The sequence below is a fragment of the Gorilla gorilla genome, chromosome 9 (assembly GCF_029281585.2).
Source record: "Gorilla gorilla gorilla isolate KB3781 chromosome 9, NHGRI_mGorGor1-v2.1_pri, whole genome shotgun sequence".
NCBI classification, from domain to species: Eukaryota; Metazoa; Chordata; class Mammalia; order Primates; family Hominidae; genus Gorilla; species Gorilla gorilla.
In genome coordinates, this window is record NC_073233.2 from 53,421,561 (window position 1) to 53,442,908 (window position 21,348).

At 39.7% G+C, this 21,348-nt stretch overlaps 1 protein-coding gene and 1 pseudogene across 4 annotated transcripts in view; one reads left to right on the plus strand and one right to left on the minus strand.

The window, feature by feature from the left end:
* CSTPP1 (centriolar satellite-associated tubulin polyglutamylase complex regulator 1) overlaps positions 1–21,348 on the plus strand; it is a 236,679-nt gene that overhangs the window by 103,805 nt on the left and 111,526 nt on the right. The window lies entirely within an intron of this gene.
* LOC134759312 (ATPase Get3-like) lies at positions 5,920–21,031 on the minus strand (annotated as a pseudogene).

The window sequence follows — 21,348 nt, forward strand, 5'->3', positions numbered from 1 at the left end:
TCTCCCTTAGCAGCAGCCCCCAGGGTAGGACCAGTGCTCTATTTCACGGCTATTTTAAGAAAGTTCTTTATGGATTTGGGTAACAGAAAAGCACTTGGTGAAGTGATCAAGGAAAGAAACTAACTCTGCTACTGAGGATTACTTAGGCAGAAAAAAAATCTTGTTATGAAACACCAATGTTTAAGTCCTTAGAGTGAACTGATAAGCTGATTTGGGGCTTTTTTGCTGTTGCAGAAATTATAAATCCTGTCCACTACAATGGCAGCTCAGTTCTCACAGATGGGTTCACCTATCCTTAGACAGTAACTTAAGATTGATAGTCCCTGTTGGATTTCTTCCTAAATTGTTTTTTAAAGAAGCCAAAGATCTTGGATTCTAATTCTAATGGAGCCACTGCTGACAAGAAGAAGATGAAGAAGATTGTTAGTGCTCACTTGCAGTGTGGCACATCTCTATTTTCTTTTTTTTTTTTGAGACGGAGTCTTGCTCTGTTGCCCAGGCTGGAGTGCAGTGGCACGATCTCGGCTCACTGCAAGCTCCACCTCCCGGGTTCACGCCATTCTCCTGCCTCAGCCTCCCAAGTAGCTGGGACTACAGGCGCCCGCCACCATGCCTGGCTAATTTTTTGTATTTTTAGTAGAGACGGGGTTTCACCATGTTAGCCATGATGCTCTCGATTTCCTGACCTCGTGATCCGCCCGCCTCGGCCTCCCAAAGTGCTGGGATTACAGGCGTGAGCCATCACGCCCGGCCACATCTCTATTTTCTATAGCATTTACAATTATTTCTTTGTAGCCAACAGAAAAGTTACAGTCAATGAACCTATCAATTCATGATGCATATCCGTGGGGAGAAGCTCATTCCGAATACATCATATGTTAAATTTATCCTTGGATTCAGGATCATATTGTTCACTTACTTTTTCCTGTAGTCAGCATGTTGTAATTTTGAACAATAGAATAATAGATAACAACAGCCTAGTAGAGAATTAGAAATACTGTAGTTCTAAGAACTGTAGTAATTAGAAATACTGCATTCAACTTTTGTAAAGAAACTTTTTTGTATCACTATATAAGAATGAAGCGGGTGTGTAAGGCAACTTCTGTGCAAATATGTTGTCTAAACTGCTTTGGGGTTCTGTAACATAGACTAGCTGACTTGCCTCACTGATTTCTCTTATCAAGTTAGCATTGCCAAATTCTATAGCTGATAGGCAATGGGAAGAAAACATTTCAGGGCTTTAGGCTTCCTCTGAATTTCACAAGGAAACAGAGAACAAATCCAGGGATTGTTAGGTCAGGAGACAAAATCATGCCATAGGAATATATATCTTTTTTTTTTCTTCTTTTTTTTTTGAGACAAGGTCTGGCTGTGTCATCCAGGCTGGAGTGCAGTGATGTAATCTTGGCTCACTGTAACCTCTCCCTCCCGGGCTCAAGCCATCTTCCCATCTCAGCCTCCCAAGTAGCTGGGACTACAGGCGCAGGCCACCATGCCCAGCTAATTTTCATATATATTTTTTTGGTAGAGACGGGATTTCACTATGTTGCCCAAGCTGATCTCAAACTCCTAGGCACAAGCAATTCATCTGCCTCGGGCTCCCAAAATGCTGGGATTACAAGTGTGAGCCACTGCACCCAGCCACAGAAATATATCTTTAGAGCCTGGTGACTTTGTGCAAAACAAAACTGCAGTTAGCCAACCTGTTAGTGGAAAATGTGCCCCAAAAGTCTTCTCCTCCCAGCTTGCCCCTTTCCAACTCAGAATATATTTTTTCCTTCTGTTTATAGAAGCAACACAACGTTACTTTAAATCATAATTTTGGCCAGGCATGGTGGCTCACTCCTGTAATCCCAGCACTTTAGGAGGCTGAGGTGGGCAGATCACCTGAGGTCAGGAGTTTGAGACCAGTCTAGCCAACATGGTGAAACCCCGTCTCTACTAAAAATACAAAAAAATTAGCCGGGCATGGTGGTGGGCACCTGTAGTCCCAGCTACTTAAGAAGCTGAGGTAGCAGAATCTCTTGAACCTGGGAGGTGGAAGTTGCAGTGAGCCAAGATACAAGATTGTGCCACTGCGCTCCAGCCTGGGCGACAGAGTGAGACTCTATCTCAAAAAAAAAAAAAAAAAAATCATAATCTCATAAGTTTTCCCAAGATGTTTTGGATCTTTGGTCTTATATATTCTGTGGAGGCCAATTCATATTCTGTGTTTGAATCACCTTGGTGTGGCCGGTTTGTGCTGCATAGTTGGATGTGATCTGCTCTCCTGTTTTACTTCTTGGCAGATATATTTAGGATTCCTTGAAAAAAAAAAAAAGGCTGGGCACAGTGGCTCACACCTATAACCCTAGCACTTTGGGAGGCCAAAAGAGGAGGATCGCTTGAGCCCAGGAGTTCAAGACCAGCCTGGGCAACATAGTGAGGCCTCGTCTCTACTGAAAAAAAAAGAAAGGAAGAAAGAAAGAAAATTAGCTGGGCATGGTGGTGCACACCTGTAGTCCCAGCTACACAGGAGGCTGAGGCAGGAGGATTGCTTGAACCTAGGAATTTGAAGCTGCAGTGAGCTATGATCGTACTACTGTACTCCAGCCTTGGTAACAGAATAAGACCCTGCCTCAAAACAAAACAAAACAAAACAAAAAAAACCTATCAGAAGAGAAGTTCAATTCCAGTTCTAACAGAAGATAATCCACTCTAATGAGCTGGCCTGGTTTTAGAAAGAAAAAAAGGAGACAGGAGAATGGCCTAGGAAGACTCAACTGCCATAATCCAGTTAAACAGTGCAGGTCAAGATTCACTGGCCGTTTTCAGTTTGAGTGAGAGCAAGGAGCACCTGGAGGACATAGAGTGCTGTTGGAGTTTTGAAGTTTTGCCTCTTTGCACATTAAGAATGAGCTGGAATATTTTAATTTGGTCCTCTTGCCCATGTCTTTATTACTTCTATATGTGGAATGTGAATAGCTATTTATATATAGATCCAGTATGGTTACAGTTATTTATTTATTTACTTATTTATTTTTAACTTTTAAGTTCAGGGGTACTTGTGCAGGTTTGTTACATAGGTAAACTTGTGTTGTGGGGGTTTGTGGTACAGATTATTTCATCACTCAGGTATTAAGCCTAGTACCCATTAGTTGTTTTCCCTGATCTTTTCCCTCTTCCCATCCTCCACCCTCCAATAGGCCCCAGTGTGTGTTGTTCCCCTCTATGCATCCATGTGTTCTCATCATTTAGCTCCCACTTATAAGTGAGAACATGCAGAATTTGGCTTTCTCTTCCTGCATTAGTTTGCTAAGGATAATGGCCTCCAGCTACATGCATGTCCCTGCAGAGGACATGATCTCATTCTTTTCTATGGCTGCAGACTATTCCATAGTGTGTATGTACCACATTTTCTTCATCCGGTCTATCATTGATGGGACAGTGTGAGGAATCCTCAAAGATCTAAAGTCAGAAATACCATTCGACCCAGCAATCCCATTAGTGAGTATATACCCAAAGGAATATAAATCATTCTATTATAAAGATGTGTGGTTACATTTATATTTAATTATTTCTTGGTAGTCCCTGAGCTACTGCCCACTTCACCAGAATAATTTAAATCAATTCTTGCTTTTTGCTAGTTAATAGCCAAAATTAAGATGTTTATGTGGAATTGACATCATACATAAATTCTTAGAATTTGTATCTAGTTTTTCAGGAGAAAATAGATACCACTTAATAGAATTCTGTATGACTTTTTCTGTGCAAACAGCCTTTGTTACTAGAAGAGAACATGAAATTGTATCAAGAACTCCCATTAGCTTAACATGTTTACAAATGTCTGATTATAAAATTATTAATTTTTAACACAGCTCCTGCTGTGTTTTCTTAATATATTACTGGAGAAAACTGCCCTAGACCTGGGCATGGTGGCTCACGCCTGTAATCCCAATGCTTTGAGATGCTGAGGTGGGAGGATTGCTTTAGCTCAGGAGTTTGAGACCAGCCTGGGCAACATAACGAGACTCTGTCTTTACAAAAAATAAAATAAACAAAATTAGCCAGGCATGGTAGCACATGTCTGAGTCCCAGCTACTTGGGAGGCTGAGGCAGGGGGATCGCTTCAGCCCAGGAGTTTGAGGCTACAGTGAGCTATGATCGTGCCACTGCACTCCAGCCTGAGCAACAGAGAAAAACCCCATCTCTTTTTTTTTTTTTTTTAAACCCCATCTCTTAAAAAAAAAATTGCCCTGAAGTTAAATATTGTATTAGGGTTCTCTAGAGGGATGGAACTAATGGAATAGATTTATATATACAAAGGGAAGTTTACTAAGTATTAACTCACACAATCACAAGGTCCCACAATAGGCCATCTGCAAGCTGAGGAGCAAGGATAGCCAGTAAACTGAAGAACTTGGAGTCCAATGTTTTAGGGCAGGAAGCATCCAGCATGGGAGAAAGATGTAGGCTGGAAGGGTAGGCCAGTCTCTCTTTTCACATTTTTCTGCCTGCATTTTATTCTAGCTGGCTAGACTGGCAGCTAATTAGATTGTGCTCACTCAGATTAAGGGTAGGTCTGCCTTTCCCAGCCCACCGACTCAAAGTTAATCTCCTTTGGCAACACCCTCACCGACACACCCAGGATCAATACTTTGTGTCCTTCAATCAGTTTGACACTCAATATTAACATGACAAATATTAAGCTAATAAAATAGGAAAACTATGGAATTTATTTTATTGTCAAAACTAAGAGAGATTTGTACTCAGCCCATTTCATTTTTTTTTACTTTAGAATTTTTTAATTTCCAGTGAAACCAAATTTTACTACTGTTGTGAACACAGCCTTCACATTTGATGCAAATGGGAGGGCTTAATTATAATCACTTAGTGACAGTATTGTAGACAAAGCCAATAGTGTATGCCACATAGATGATTATATCTTCTGGAGAGAGTTGACTTTACAATTAATACAAACATATTTGACTAAAGAAAATGGAAGCACCTTCAGACCATTTCATCTTAATTATATCTTGTAAGGTTAAAAATATATAACTCACAAATAAATTTTAATTTAAAAAATTTTTTTAACTTTCATGTCACAGCCAAGTCCAAAAAATTTTAATTTTGATGTTTCTGGTTCTCTTGTGGCTAGATAATCCATAGAGATTTCCTGAACTTCTTATTCATGGTAGCTTAAAAAGAAACATTCAGATCCCTGTGAATTGGACAAAAGGATATCTATTTTATGCTACTTTTTGTAGCATAAGGAAGAAGAGGAAATAAAAACACAATGAGCCCTTGAACAACATGAGGGTTATGAGTGCCGACCTCTCCTCTTCACTTAGTCTAAAATCCACATATAATTTTGGACTCACCAAGAACTTAACTACTGATAGTCTACTATTGACCTTACCAATAGCATTAAAACAGTTGATTAACACATACCTTGTATATGTATTTTATACTGTATTCCTACAACAAAGTAAGCTAGAGAAAAGAAAATGTTATTAAGAAAATCAAAAGGAAAATATATTTACTATTCATTAAGTTAAAGTGGATCATGATAAAGACCTCCGTCTTTTTCTTCTTGATGTTAAGTGGCTGAGGAAGAGAAAGAGGAGGAGGAGTTGGTCTTGCTGTCTTAAGCGTGGCAGGGAAGAAGAGGTGGAGGTGGTAGAAGGGGAGGCAGGCACACTCGGTGTAGCTTTATGAAAACACATGGTGATTTCTGATTTTTTTGCCTTTTCATATCTTTAAAAATGTTTCTATATGGTACCAATTTTTCTTCCATTTGCTTTAGTTTCAGTGCCTGTATCACTGAAGAGTTCATGTCATAAAAGAAGTCAAAAGCAGTCTTGAATAGTTGGAACTCTTCTGCCAGATGGTCTAATGTCAGTTTGTTTTCTGGCCCTGCTTCTGCGTCTTCTTCCTCTTCTATTCCTTCTTCTTTTCTGGCACTGGTTCAGAAGCACTCACCTTCATCAAGTTGTCTTCTGTTAATTCCTCTGGTGTGATGTCTGTTAGCTCTTGAATTTCTCCAAGATCCATATCTTGGGACCCTTCCCCCGCCTTCTTTGCCATATCCACAATCTCTTTCATGATCTCCTTGATTGGCTCTGTCATAAATCCTGTGAAGTCGTGCACAACATCTGGATGCAGTTTTCTCCAGCAGGAATCTATTGTTTGGGGCTCAATGGCTTTTTCCATAACAACAGTGGCATCTTCAATGGTGTAATCCTCCCAGACTTTCTTGATGTTCTATCAGGATTCTCTTCCATAGCGTTGACAGTCCTTTCCAATAGAGTACTATGTGTAATGGGCCTTAAAGGTCCTTATAACCCCCTGACTTAGGGGCTGAATTAGAAACATTGTGTTTGGGGGCAAGTATTACAGACCATTTTGATACCTTTGGTGTTGAACTCATGGGTTCTGGGTGGCCAGGGACATTGTCCAATTCAAAAGAACTTTAAAAGGCAGTCCATGTTGGTGTGCTGCATCCATTAATTCGTCATTTACGTTAAGTATATCTCCTAACATGGCACATGTATACATATGTAACAAACCTGCACGTTGTGCACATGTACCCTAGAACTTAAAGTATAATAAAAAATATATATATAAAAATAAAAAAATAAAAATAAAAGGCAGTCCATTACCAGCAAGGTACATCCTGACTTCAGGAAGAATGTTGATGAAACCCAGTCCAGAAAAAATCGTTCTCATTATCCAGGGCTTCTTGTACAACACCCAGAACTGGCAACTGGTATTTATCTTTTCCCTTCAAAGCTCAGGGGTTACCAGCTTTATAGATAAGGGCAGTCCTAATCATAAACCTGACTGTGTTTGCACAAAATAGTAGAGTTAACCCATCCCTTCCTGCCTTAAATCCTGGTGCTTGCATCTCTTCCTTACTAATAAGTGTCCTTTGTGGCATTTTTCCCCCTATCATCTGCATTAAAAAACTGCTCAGGAAGATATCCTTTTTCCTCAATGATTTTTAAAAGCTTCTTTTTTTTTTTTTAGAGCAGGGTCTCACTGTGTTGCCCAGGCTGGAGTCCAGTGGCATGATTATAATTCACACCACCTCGAATTCCTGTGCTCGAGTGAGTTTCATGCTTCAGCCTCTTGAGTAGCTGGGACTACAGGCTTGTGCCACCACAGTCGGCTAATTTTTATTTTTGGTAGAGATGGGGTTTTTCCATGTTGCCCAAGCTGGTTTCAAACTCCTGGGCTCAAGCGATCCTCCCACCTCAGCCTTCCAAAGTGCTGGGATTACAGGCATGAGCCACTGCACCTGGCTGCCTCAATAATTTTCTTAATGGCATCTGGAAATTTGTTTGCTGCCTCTTGGTTGGCAGATGCTACTTCCCCTGATATCCTGATATTTTTTAAGCCAAAACTTTTTCTAAAATTATCAAACCATCCTTTACTGGCATTAAATTCTCCAGCTTTAGACCCTTCACCTTTCTTCTGCTTTAAGTTGTCATATAATGACTTCACTTTTTCTCAGATCATATTAGGGTCATATGCCTTTCTTATAGAAATCCTGCACTCATATAAAAGCTGCGTTTTCAAGACAAGTTAAAAAAGTATTTCACCAAAAGTGCAATGTTTTTATGCCTGCTAATGTAGCTGCAGCAACTGCTTCATGAATTTCCTTTCCTTTGCTTATAATTGTCCTTACATTAGATTCATTTATCTTGAAATGAGGCCAAACCACAGCTGCAGATCTCAGTCTATGATGTATGTCAAGCAATTCAACTTTATCTTGTAACGTCATGAATTTTCTCTGTTTCTTGGGAGCACTTCCGGCATCACTAGTGACACCTCGTATGGGTCCGATGGTGTTATTCGAGGTTTATGGTTTTGTACTGAACATGATGAAAAATACATGAGAACCATGAGAGATCACTTTTTACTGTGATACACAATTTACTGGAGAAATGAACTGCCCATGCAGAGATGATTAGCATCACATGGTGTTTTAAGCAGATACTTGCAACACTTGTGCTCACTGCAATAGCAACAGGAGTTGGCTATGAATGAAATTATTATAGTAGTACAGTATGAGCTACAGTTAATTTTATACAGTTATGATTTAATACTGTATGTTTGCTTACATTTCTCTCCACTATGAATGGCACCATGTATGGTCTGTAAGTGTGTGTGTCAGTTTTGCTAAATGTTAACTTTTTATAACAGATTTGTGTATATTTTAATGTAGTAAATGATAAAATGGACTAGTGTCTGCATATTTTATGCATTCATGACATACTTTTTAAAATTTTTCCAATATGTGTAGGATGCACAGTTGGTCTGTGAGTTTTTTTTAAATTGCTGAAATCCCTCCAAAATTTCTAATATATTTATTGAAAAAAAATCCATGTATAAGTAGACACACACAGTTCAAATCCATGCTGTTCAAAGGTCAACTGTATATACATGTATCTGCTCATCTGAGAAAAAAATATGCACACAGGAAGAATAAACCAGAGATGAATGAGATTCATTATCTCTAAGATGTTAGTGAAATGGAGTGAAAAGATAAAAGTGGGATAGATATAAAGGTCACTTATCTAAGAATTTTTTTGTCCATGTTTTACTTTTGGAACTATGTTAATATTTCATTTACATGAGTAAGTATATATATATTATATATTATAATATATAATATATATATTATTATATTATATATATTATATATATATATTCAACAAGATTGGGGGAGACTCTAAAATTGAAAACAAACAAATAAGTGAAGCAAATTATATTTCAAATGAATAATATACCATACTGCAGGGGGTTGGAGAAACTAATCTAAGGAACATAATATTTGGACTATGTACCCTCAGGCTATAACAACTCTAAACAAGTATTAAACTCTAATTAGTAGGCTTCTTTTTCACAGAGGAATGGGTTAGCTAGCTCAGTACATTTTAGGATTAAGCAAATAAGTAAATATGTTATAGATAATAGGAGCCTTTTTCTCACTTTAGAAAAAGGACATTTCAGATATGGAAAGGGAAGATGATAGAATGTAACCTGTAGTGTTGAACTGGAATTGAATCAGTGTGAGCTCATAGATTTGTTTTGTTTTGTTTTGTTTGAGACGCAGTCTCTTCTCTGTCACCCAGGCTGGAGTGCAGTGGCACAACCTTGGCTCACTGCAACCTCCGCCTCCCGGGTTCAATCAATTCTCCTCCCTCAGCCTCCCGAGTAGCTGGGATTACAGGCGAGTGCCACCACGCCCAGCTAATTTTTTTATTTTTCTTAGAGGGGGGGAGTTTTGCCATGTTGGCCAGGCTGGTCTCGAACTCCTGACCTCTGGTGATCCGCCCACCTCGGCCTCCCAAAGTGCTGGGATTACAGGCGTGAGCCACCACGCCCAGCCTATTCTTTGCTAAAAACAACTGGGCTTCTTGGATAAATGGCTGGCTCCAGGGTGAAGTAGGGAAAGAACAAGATGATCCTGGAACATCTTATTCTACCAAAAAGGAAGGAAGTGATCAGAGAATTATGTAGATGTGTCAAAAGGACATAGAAGTCAGCTTGAAGGGCTTCCATGGCAAAATATGGGATCATTTGAACATAAAAATATATAATGATAGTAAAGGATTATAACCTATTGAATAAAGAATCCGTGAGTCCACAATGATATAAATAAATAAGAAGGGAAAGCTCTTCCTTATTGTAGAAGGTCGACTTAAAAACGTAGATGAAACGACGTAGTTGGAAAAAGATCACCATTTGGCAAAACCTTCATATTCATTGTTGGTTCTGGCAACAATTATTAATAGATACTAAAATTTGTGAATGAAAGTTTGAAGAGTAACTATATATTTCCACAGACTCAAAATGTCTTCCCACAGGATACTTATCCATTACAAAGGCTAACTTTATAGTGGCAAAACCTGGCAGATGCTGCGCTAACCAAAGAATCAAAGTTAACATCCCCAGTAATTAGACTAATCAGCAAGTGCCCCCAGATGTGATGCACTGAGAGGAACTCAGCATCACCTTTGTGATAATCCTGCCAAAGGGGCATAACCTGAATTGAATTATGAGGGGGCATCAGACACACCCAAATTCAAGTACATTCTACAAAGTAACCTGTACAACAGGTTTTCAAATAACTTTGTTTCATTTAACATCATTTTCATTATAACTATTTTGTGGTTTAAGATCATTTTATGAAGAGCAAGAGGCAGGGAGAGATGGCAGGGAGGGCAACTAGAGCACTTCTACCCCCACCAGGAGAATAGACTCCCTCCCTGCTTCCTGTTGTGCTGGACCCCTATTGACTTCAGTAGGGATGGCACCATGTTTGCGAGGCTGAAAAAGATACACGGAGCCAGCAAATGAAACATAAGGTTTTTTGAGGGGATTTACATACAGGGCAGTCCAGGGGCAGCATGCTGAACAGGAGAACTGCTACCACTTATAAAAAAGCATGCAGTTTATACAGCATTTTCACTTAGCCCCCCTACCCCGGCAATCTCCACCTGGCAACCTTCATCCAACCCAAAACAAAGGGCCTCGAACCCCTGTATGGCCTGTGATCCATGGGATGGATCAGATGGTTCAGATGTTCCTCATAGATAAAGAATGAATCTCTGGGTTGGCCATTCCCAAATTCCTTCACTCAGAACTCTGAACACACATTCATCTTAGACCACAGGGTCATTCTCAGGGTATGCTTCAATTATTTATGACAGGTGCATCTACCATACACCTGCTCCCCAAGTGGCTCTCTTGTATTATGGCAGTGGTGGTGGGGAGGGATTTGTGTAACCTCTGCCCTGGAGGGTGGGGAAGGTGAAGGTTGGGTGTAAAATGGCAGCAGCTGGGGCTGGCAGTGGTGCTGCTGGGTGCTACAGGGCTTGTAGGGTTCCATAAAGAGGGCTGAGAAGGTGTTGACTTTGTCTGCCCCCCGCACCTCATGGGGAAACAGTGGCAGTTTCACAGTGCAAAAGTCTTTATAAGGGTTCTCCATCTGGTTCAGATACTTGGCCTGGATCTTGTGTCAGGCCTCACATATCTTTCAGGATTTTCAGGGTTGGGGAAGAGAAGCTGGGTGATGATGATGTTGTATGTGTCAATCTTGTACTTGGCCAGCTCCTGGATCAGTCACTCTGTCTCATACAGGGATAGAACTCAGGGATACATTCGCAGATGATACAGGTAATCTACTCAGGGCCCTTGAACTGTTTGCTGACAAAGTAGATGATGGACAGTGTCTACTTCAGCATGGAGGACAGCACATCTGTGTTCATGTCCCCCAGACCTAGAACGTTGCATGTCTGTAAGATAAAGGGGCTGATCTGGTTCTTGATCTGCTGAGTGTCATGTCAACCACCACCACTGAGAAGTTCATGCCCTTCACCAGCCTCATGACCTCAGCATAGCTCATGGCCTCATTGATGCCGGGAAAGGCACTCATGGCTTCCTGCATCAACTTCTTGCTCATGCTCAGCATGTTTTCCTTCTCAAAGAACTCACTGGGCAGCTATGCTGCACCCTGGCTGGGGTCAATCTCCACAGTGAAGAGGTTGTCAGAGCCTTTGACCTTGGTAGGCACCTTTGAGAACTTCTGGTCAAAACCATCTGAGATGTTATGGGCTAGGTCTGTGGAGATGATCAGAATACTCTCACGCCCTTTTGATAGCTGGATGGCCAGGCTGCAACTGCAAGTGGTCTTTCCCATGCCACCTTTGCCCCAGCAAGGATCCACTTAACTTAAGGCTGCATTTCTCAATGATGTTGCTAAACCTAGGCTCCAGTGGTTCTTGGAGGCTGACTTTGGGAGACTGAGGTGGAAGGATCACTTGAATCCAGGAGTTCGAGATCAGCCTGGAAGTGAGACCCCATCTCTACAAAAAAAATTTTTCTTAATTAGACAGGCATGATTGTGTGCGCCTGTAGTCCCAGCTACTCAGGAGGCTGAGGTGGGAGGATCACTTGACCTCAGGAGTTCAAGGCTACAGTGAGCTATGATTGCATCACTGCATTCCAGCCTGGGCAACAGAGCAAGTCCCTGTCCCAAAAAAAAAAAAAAAAAAAAAAGAAAGAGAGGAAGGAAGGATGGATGGAAGAAAGATTTCATTATTTTTAGGGAATATTTTTAGGAATTCGTTATTTCCTAATTTTTATTTATCTTGCTCAGCACTTTAAACTGACTTCTGTTTTTTTTTTTTTTTTTTTTTTTGGAAATACTGTAGGAGTAAACAAGCGTCACGTCTATAACTTACTCTTAAATAGTTGCAAAAAATGATAATATGTATATACATATGTACTTATATGTCTGTGTGTGTGTGAGAGAGAGAGAGAGCAAGAGAGAGAGAGAGAAAAGAGAGTGAGTGAGAGTAAATGTAGCAAAATATTCACATTTGAGTAATCCAGGTAAAGGATATTCAGGAATTCTTTGTGCTATTATAACTTTTTGGTAAATTTGAAATTACAATATGTCAAAATTTTTAAAAATTAAAATCTTCAAGGAAAAACTTCAACAACTTAAAGAATAAAAAAATTGCTCAATGAAATTTGAATACTCGTTTTGGCAAAATCTGTTTATGGCAGACATATGGTGTACTTCTGTATGGCCTTTAAGATATTTTTAGGAACTTTTTTGTTTTACTTTAGAGGAAAGATTAATGTCTATTAAAGAACTTTGTAGTTTAGTCAAATACAATGAAAAATTAGTGCAAATATGCATTTTTAAGCTTGGTAGGTCAAATGTTTGTTTTGGATTTCTGGTCATGATGGCTTGCAGTGTTCATGACTTGGGCCTCTTATTCATTTCATACACATGGTAATGATACATAAAATTTTCTAAGATTTTTAAGGACATAGCCATGTATAAAATTAATATAAATTCATCTGACTAGGAACTCACTAAACCACAATGCAGTAAGTGGGACTGTAACCACAAGGTGTAGGTAACTGAAAGCTCATTTTTTGAATGGTGGAGACTCAAAATGTTATACACACAGTGCAGGAGACTGGAGCTAGCCCCTTCTGCCTCCACCACTTTAAGAAAGACTCAAAATAAGTTATGACTGCTACCTGAGAAATGGCTTACATAAAACCTGGAGGTTTAGCCAGGTGCAGTGGTGCACACCTGTAGCCCCAGGTGTTTGGAAAGCTGAGGCAGGAGAATCCCTTGAGCCAGGAGTTTGAGACCAGCCTGGGCAACATAGTGAGACCCCGTCTATTAAAAAAACAAAAACCTTGAGGTGTAGGAGGAAGCAGACAGCCTTACAGCCAGGTCTTAGTTGTCCAACCTCTTTAGGGGTACAGTGACAATCTGTATGATATCCCTAATATCAGGAATGGAGCCATAAGCCATCCAATACAAGACCTGGTTCTGGACTAGGGTCTGTCCACAAGAGAGAGTAGAAACCTCCCACTTCACATGAACTTATACGCTGAAATTCTAAAATACATGAGGAACACTGATGTTGAGAAAGACAGTCAATAAACCCAATAAACATAAATTTACTCCAGAGAAAACAAAAATAGTTAAACATTTAAAACTGACTTTGAGGCCAGGTTGAGGTGGCTCACGCCTGTAATCCTGGCATTTTCAGAGGCCAAAGTGGGTGGATCGCTTGAGCCCAAGAGTTTGAGACCAGCCTGGGCAACATGGCAAAACCCTGTCTCTACAATCCTGTCTCTAGATATAAAAAGGCATGGTGGCATGCGCCTGTAGATTCAGCTACTTGGGAGGCACTTATTATCTTTAAATTATTCGTTCTCTATTCTGTCTGGTCAGCCTGAATAATGCAGGTTCTACAATGTATCTACCATGTAGGTTTATTTTTATTTATTTATTTATTTTTGAGATGGAGTCTCGCTCTGTCACCCAGGCTGGAGTGTAGTGGCGTGATCTCGGCTCACTGCAACCTCCGCCTCCCAGGTTCAACCAATTCTCCTGCCTCAGCCTCCCAAGTAGCTGGGATTACAGGCATGCACCATCATGCCTGGCTAATTTTTTTGTGTTTTTAGTAGAGACAGGGTTTCACCATATTGGCCAGGCTGGTCGCAAATTCCTGACCTTGTGATCCACCCGCCTAGACCTCCCAAAATGCTGGGATTACAGGTGTGAGCCACCGCTCCTGGACAGTTTATTTTTATTTATCTTACTCAGCACTTTGACTTCTGTTTTGTTTTTTGTTGTTGTTGTTAGTTCTGGAAAATTCTCAGCCAATGTATATACATATGTATTTCTTGAGATAGGATCTCACGTTATTGCCCAGGCTGGAGCGCAGTCACGTGAATCTTGCAGAATTGTAGAATCTGCATTACTTAGGCTGACCAGACAGAATAGACAATGAATAATTTGAAAGATAATAAGTATAACATAAAGAGATAAAAAACTATGAAGACAGGTAAGAGGCATTAAAAAGCTGCAATGTATATCTAATAGGAAACAGAAGAAAATGATATAGGGAATGGCAAAGAAGCAATATTTTAAAAAGAATTGGGGGGTGCAGTGACTCACATCTATAATTCTAGTACTTTGGGAGGCTGAGGCAGGAGGATTGCTTGAGGACCAGCCTGAGCAACATAGCGAGCTCCCATCTCTACAAAAAAATTAAGTTTAGCCAGGCATGGTTGTGTGCACCTGTAGTCCCAGCTACTCAGGAAGCTGAGGTGGGAGGATCACTTGAACCCAGGAGTTCAAGCTTCCAGTGAGCTATGGTCACGCTACTGCACTCCAGCCTGGGCAACAAAGTGAGATCCTGTCTCAAAAAATGTATATGTCGGCTGAGAATTTTCCTGAACTGACAAAAAACAGAAGTCAGTTTAAAGTACTGAGCAAGATAAATAAAAATAAACCTACATGGTAGATACATTGTAGAATCTGCATTAATGATAAAGAAAATTGTTTATATGAATTATAAGAATGATTAACTCCAAAGGAATGGCAGGAGTTTGACAGCAGTTTGCTTGATATCAGTGATAGGTGCGAGGTGACAACTGGGTGGTATCTTTAAAGTGCTGAGAGAAGATAAGTAACAACCAGAATTCTCCACTGAATTAAATTTCATTCCAGAAGGTAAAATAAAGATATTTTGAGGTAGATGAAAACTGAGAGCATTTACCACTCACAGGCTTTTGCTGAAAGAACTACAGGTTTATGTATATTAATAAATTTCACAATTCAAAAAAAGCTTTGAAAACCTGAAGTTGTCCTTTGGTAAGTTTTCAGCAACCTCATTTGTGGGGCAAACTTGACCTGAACTAGTTCTTGGGCTAATTTTGGTCTTTGTTTATCCTACTTAGTGTGAGTACTTATATGTTTCACTGTGGAGACTTTAATATGCTTGAATCCATGGGGTGCTATCCCAACCCTGCTGAAGGTGTTATATCACATCTGGTTTGTGCAACCTTTATAAAATCTCAAAATTTGTCACTTCCAAACCAGAAAGGTCCCAGGATTTCAGATAAGTGATTATGGATCTTATTAAAGGATTATGGATCTTATTTCTTTAGCAAGAAATAATTGAACCAAGAGTGAAGGAGCAGAATGTGGGAAACAGTAGTGAGCATGAAAATTGATTTGATAAATGTAGGTAAACTTAATAATTATTGATTTTTTTAAAGTAGTCATTTTTTTCTTTTTTCTCTTTTTTTTCTTTTTGAGATGGAGTCTCACTCTGACGCCCAGGCTGGAGTGCAGTGGTGCCATCTAGGCTCACTGCAACCTCCGTCCCCCGGGTTTAAGCAATTCTCCTGCCTCAGCCTCCCGAGTAGCTGGGGTTACAGGCACCTGCCACCACACCTGGGTAATTTTTGTATTTTTAGTAGAGACGGGGTTTCACCATGTTGGCCAGGCTGGTCTTGTACTCCTGACTTCGTGATGCACCCGCCTCAGCCTCCCAAAGTGCTGGGATTACAGGCGTGAGCCACCACTCCCAGCCTAAAGTGGTAATTTTTACATTTAAGAAGGTATATTGTCCTGTAGGTATGGGGGTGAATTTTTTAAAAAAGGAAAAAAAAGGAAAAGGTAGATATCAAAAGAAATAAATGACATCCAAATTGGAAAGTAAAAGGTAAAACTATATTCACAGGTTACATGGTCCTATGCATAAAAAGCATCCCGAAGAATCCACCAAAAGAAAAAAAAGAAAAAAAAAAAACTTCTAGAGCTTATAAATGAATTCAGCAAAGTTGCAGGGGACAAGAGCAACACATAAAAATCAGTTGTTTCTATATACCATCAATGAACAATCTAAAAAGGAAATTAAGAAAAGCAATTCTGTTTAAAAGAGCATCCAGAAGATTTAGTCTATTAGGAATAAGTCTAACTGAGGAGGTGAAAGACTTGCACACTGAAAACTATAAAACATTGCTGAATGAAATTAAAGAAGAGCTAAATAAATAGAAAGACACCCTGAGTACATGGATAGGATGATGTAACACTGTTAACGTGTCAGTTCTACCCAAAGCAATCTACTGATTCAACACAATTTTCTTTTCTCTTCTTTTCTTTCTTTTTTTTTTTTTTTTTGAGACAGAGTCTCACTCTGTCACCCAGGCTGGAGTGCAGTGGCGTGATCTCAGCTCACTGAAACCTCCACCTCCCAGCTTCAAGTGATTCTCCTGCTCAGAATCCTGAGTAGCTGGGATTACAGGCATCCACCACCATGCCCGGCTAATTTTTGTATTTTTAGTAGAGATGGGGTTTCACCATGTTGGTCAGGCTGGTTGATTGAACACAATTTCTTTTCTTTTTTTTTTTTTGAGATGGAGTCTCACTCTGTCTCCCAGGCTGGAGTGCAGTGGCTCAATCTCAGCTCACTACAACCTCCACCTCCCGGGTTCAAGCGGTTCTTCTGCCTCAGCCTCCAGAATAGCTGGGATTACAGGTGCCCGCCACCACACCTGGCTAATTTTTGTATTTTTAGTAGATACAGGGTTTCACCATGTTGGCCAGGCTGGTCTTGAACTCCTGACCTCAGGTGATCTGCCCGCCTCGACCTCCCAAAGTGCTAGGATTACAGACGTGAGCCACCGCGCCTGGCGATTCAACAAAATTTCTATCAAAATAAATAGGCTTTTTCACTGAGAGAAGAAGCTAATCCTCAAAATCATATGGAATAGCCAGGACAATCTTGATAAAAGAATATAAAATTGGAAAGTTCAAACTTCCCAACTATAAAACTAGCTATGAAGCCACAATAATTCAAGTATTATGGCACTGGCATAAGGACAAACATATAGACCACTGGAATAGATTAGGAAGCCCAGAAATAAATCTTTACATATATGGTCATTTGATTTCCGGCAAAGGTGCAATTCAATAGGGAAAGGACAGTCTTTTCAACCAATGGTGCTGGGAAAACTGGATATCCACGTGTGAAAGAATGAAATTGGACTACAACACTCTTAGAAGAAAACAGGGGACAGTTTTCATAACATTAAATTTAGCAATTATTTCATGGATATAACACCAAAAACATAAGGAACAAAAAATATAAATAAATTGGACTTCATCAAAATTAAGAACTTTTGTGCATCAAAGGATACTATCATGAAAGTGAAAGGACAACCTACACAATAGAAGAAAATATTTGCAAATCATATATCCAATAAGGAATTAATATCCAGAATATGTAAAGAACTCCTGCAACTCAACAACAACAACAAAACCCAATTTAAAAATGGGCAAAGGACTTGAAGAGACATTTCTCCAAAGAAGATATCCAAATGGCCAACACATGAAAAGATGCTCAACATCATTAGTCATTGGTGAAATGCAAATCAAAACAACAATAAGATGCCACTTCACACCTTCTAGGTTGGCTGTTTTTTAAAAAGGAAAATAGCATGTGTTGCTGAGGAGGTGGACAAATTGCAGCCCTTGTGCATTGCTAGTGAGAATGTAAAATAGTACAGCTGCTCTGGAAAACAGTTCGGTTGTTTCTCAAAAGGTTAAACCTATAACTACCATATGACCCAGCAATTGCACTTGTAGGTATACATCTAAAAGAATTAAAGAAGGAACTGAAACAGATACTTGTATACAAATCATAGCAGCATTATTCACAATAGCCAAAAGGTGGAAGTAACCCAAGGGTCCATCAACAGATGAATGGATAAACAATAGATGGTACATACATACAAAGGAATATTATTCTGCTTTAAAAAGAAAATAAATTTATGGCCCTGCAGTGGCTTACACCTGTAATCCCAACACTTTGGGAAGCTACCGTTGAAGGGTCATTTAAGGCCAGGAGTTCAAGGCTTGAGACCAGCCTGGGCAACATAGAGAGACCCTGTCTCTATTATTTAAAAAATATGAAGGAAGGAAAGAAGGAAGGAGGGAAAGCAAGAAAGAAATTTTGATACATGCTACATGTACGGCCCTTGAAAACATTATTCTTAGTGAAATAGGCCAGAAGGACAGATATTACATGATTCCACTTATATGAGGTACTTAGAATAGGCAAATATATAGAGATAGAAAGTAGAATAGAGGTTATGAGGGTCTGGGGGGTGGGCAGAAGGGGGTGTTGTTGTTTAATTGATGTAGAGTTTTTGTTGGGAATGCTGAAAAAGTTTTGGGTATTGATAGTGTTCATGGTTGCACAGCACTGTGAATATATTTAATGACGCTGAATTGTACAGTTGCAAATGGTTAAATGATAAATATTATGTATAGTTTACCACATTAAAAAAGTTTTCCAATTTAAAAAGAGATAGATTCTAGTCACATTCTAAAAAATAATATCAGAAGATGAGAAGACTGCACATAAGTTATAGAAAGTGTGCTTTGGGCTTTGTCTTATTTTTATTTTTATTTTGTTTATTTATTTTGAGACAGGGTCTTGCTCTGTCACCCAGGCTGGAGTGCAGTGGTGCGATCACAGCTTACTGCAGCCTTGACCTCCTAGGCTCCAGCAGTCCTCCCACCTCAGCCTCTCAAGTAGCTGGGACCAAAGGCATGCACCACCATGCCCAGCTAATTTTTGTAATGTTTCATAAAATCAAGGTTTCACTATGTTGCCCAGGCTGGTCTCAAACTGCTGAGCTCAAGCAGCCCACCAACCTCAGCCTTCCAAAGTGCTGGGATTATAGGCATGAGCCACCATGCCTGGCCCATTGTCTTGTTTTGGAGAGTTATAAAGATAATGAGTATTTTCAGACATTTTCAAAAATATGTAGATAGGCCAGGCGCGGTGGCTTATGCCAGTAATCTCAACACTTTGGGAGGCTGAGATGGGTGGATCACTTGAACTCAGGAGTTTGAGACCAGTCAGGGCAACATGGTAAGACCCCATCTCTACTAAAAATCCAAAAAAATAGCTGAGTGTGATGATGCATGCCTTTGGTCCCAGCTAATTGGGAGGCTGAGGTGGGAGGATCAATGCTTGAGCCTGGAGGGCAGAGGTTGCAGTGAGCCAAGATGGGGCCACTGCACTCCAGACTGGGTGACAGTGGGAGACAATGTCTGGGGAAAAACAATGTAGATAAATATTATGTTAATTTTTTAAGATGGGGTCTCACCATATTGCCCAGGCTGGACTCAAACTGCTGGGCTCAAGCGATCCTCCATCCTCAGCCTCTAAGTAGAACTACAGGCATGCACCACCATGCCTGGCTGATTATGTTAAATTTTAATACTGAAAGATTATAGATTTTGTCTATAGCTTCCAAACTAACAGGGAGGGTAGAAAAGAATTAAAACAAAACAAAACTTTACTAACACAATAGAAGGTGGGAAAAGAAGGTGGGAAAGGGAAAGAAGAATGAATAATGGGAAAGACAAAATAAGATATCAGGTCAGAAATTAATCAGATACACTGAAAAGCTACTCATTAACATATAGTGACTGTAAGGTTGGGTAGAGAAGCAAAATCTAGCCATATGCTATTTACAAGAGATATACATAAACAAAATGACCTAGAAGGGTTATTAAAGGCACAGAAACAGATACACCAGGAAAATACCAATCAAAATAAAACTGGTATTGCAATATTATAATAAAAATATCAAGACTCAAAGCCTGGAATTTAGAAAAATTGATAAGATATAGACTTTCAATATTTCCTGTGTGGCTGGCTTCAAAGATACATTCTACCTGGCATCACTTACCTGTCTTTCTTATCTTTCTAAATCAATTTCCACAAATATTTATGAGTAACTATGAGTTAGGTAATGAGTTAGGTAATATAGTAGAGGCAAAGATGAGTACAGCCTAAGTGCTTACTCCATAGAACTGACAGTCTAATAGGAGAAAGTCCAGTAACTTTAAAACAAAGTAGCAAATTGTGAGCACTGTTAGAGAGTTTTAAGTGAGATACGATGGAAATTGGGCATGGGAGATAAAATCAGGAAAAGACTTTACACAAAATTGGCATTTGAGATGGTCTTTAAAAGCTATACCAAAGCTATAATTTCACTAGACCATGACCTAGACATCAGCTTTTTCCCCCTTAGAATATGAAGCACGCTTTGGGACTACTTCTTTGCTGGACAGTTTCATAAATTTAGGCTACAGTATTATCATTTCAGACTTCATTTGCTGGAAATGTAGCCTACTGCATTTACCTATAACAGCTCATTTGCTGTATTTTTTATTTTCCTTTCCTTAAGACAATAGCACTGCATGGTTAGGTTAACACTTTCATTGCTTTTGAAAGCCCCTCTTCTAACCTAATCTTTTGCCAGGTGATGTCCGCATACTTCCTCAGGGTGTCTTAGAAGTAGATTTCTATGCTAGCTCTCCATGAAAGGAGAAGAGTATATAATTTGCTTTTTCATACAGTGCTGTTACTATTAACAGGAAGGAACTAACTTTATTCTAAATGAAAACACACTCTATATTAAAGACAAGTTAGATACTTTCCCATGAAGTTGGTCTAGGAGAACGGAAACGGAATAGATGCCTCCTGAAATTTTTTCCTGTTCCATTCAGAGTCAGATTTTTCCCCCCCTTTATATGGTCAACAAATGAAAACTGGCATTTGGAATTACCATCGTTCCCCCCATTGCTTGCCATCTTCAAATTTAATGTCTGCCTCTCCACAAAGATTAACATGTTTTCCACTCCTGATTTACTTGTCAGGGAATTTAGAAGTTTTCTGGAACCTAAAGTTTGCTCTGGTAGGGATGATTACTGGATAATTGCCTATTCTTCGGTGGAATTTCCACTTTTAGATTACACCAGGCTCTACAGCCTTTATTTCTTTGGCAGGAAAACCCAAAGGCAATGGAGTATATTTTTTTCCCTTCCCTGGCCCAGCTTAAACAATGACTCACTTGGGCCCTGGGGCTTTGCTTCATACTCTCATTTAGGGGCCACTTTATACCCTTGTTTCTATTTTCCTTTCTTGTTCTGTTTGGACCCTTTATATC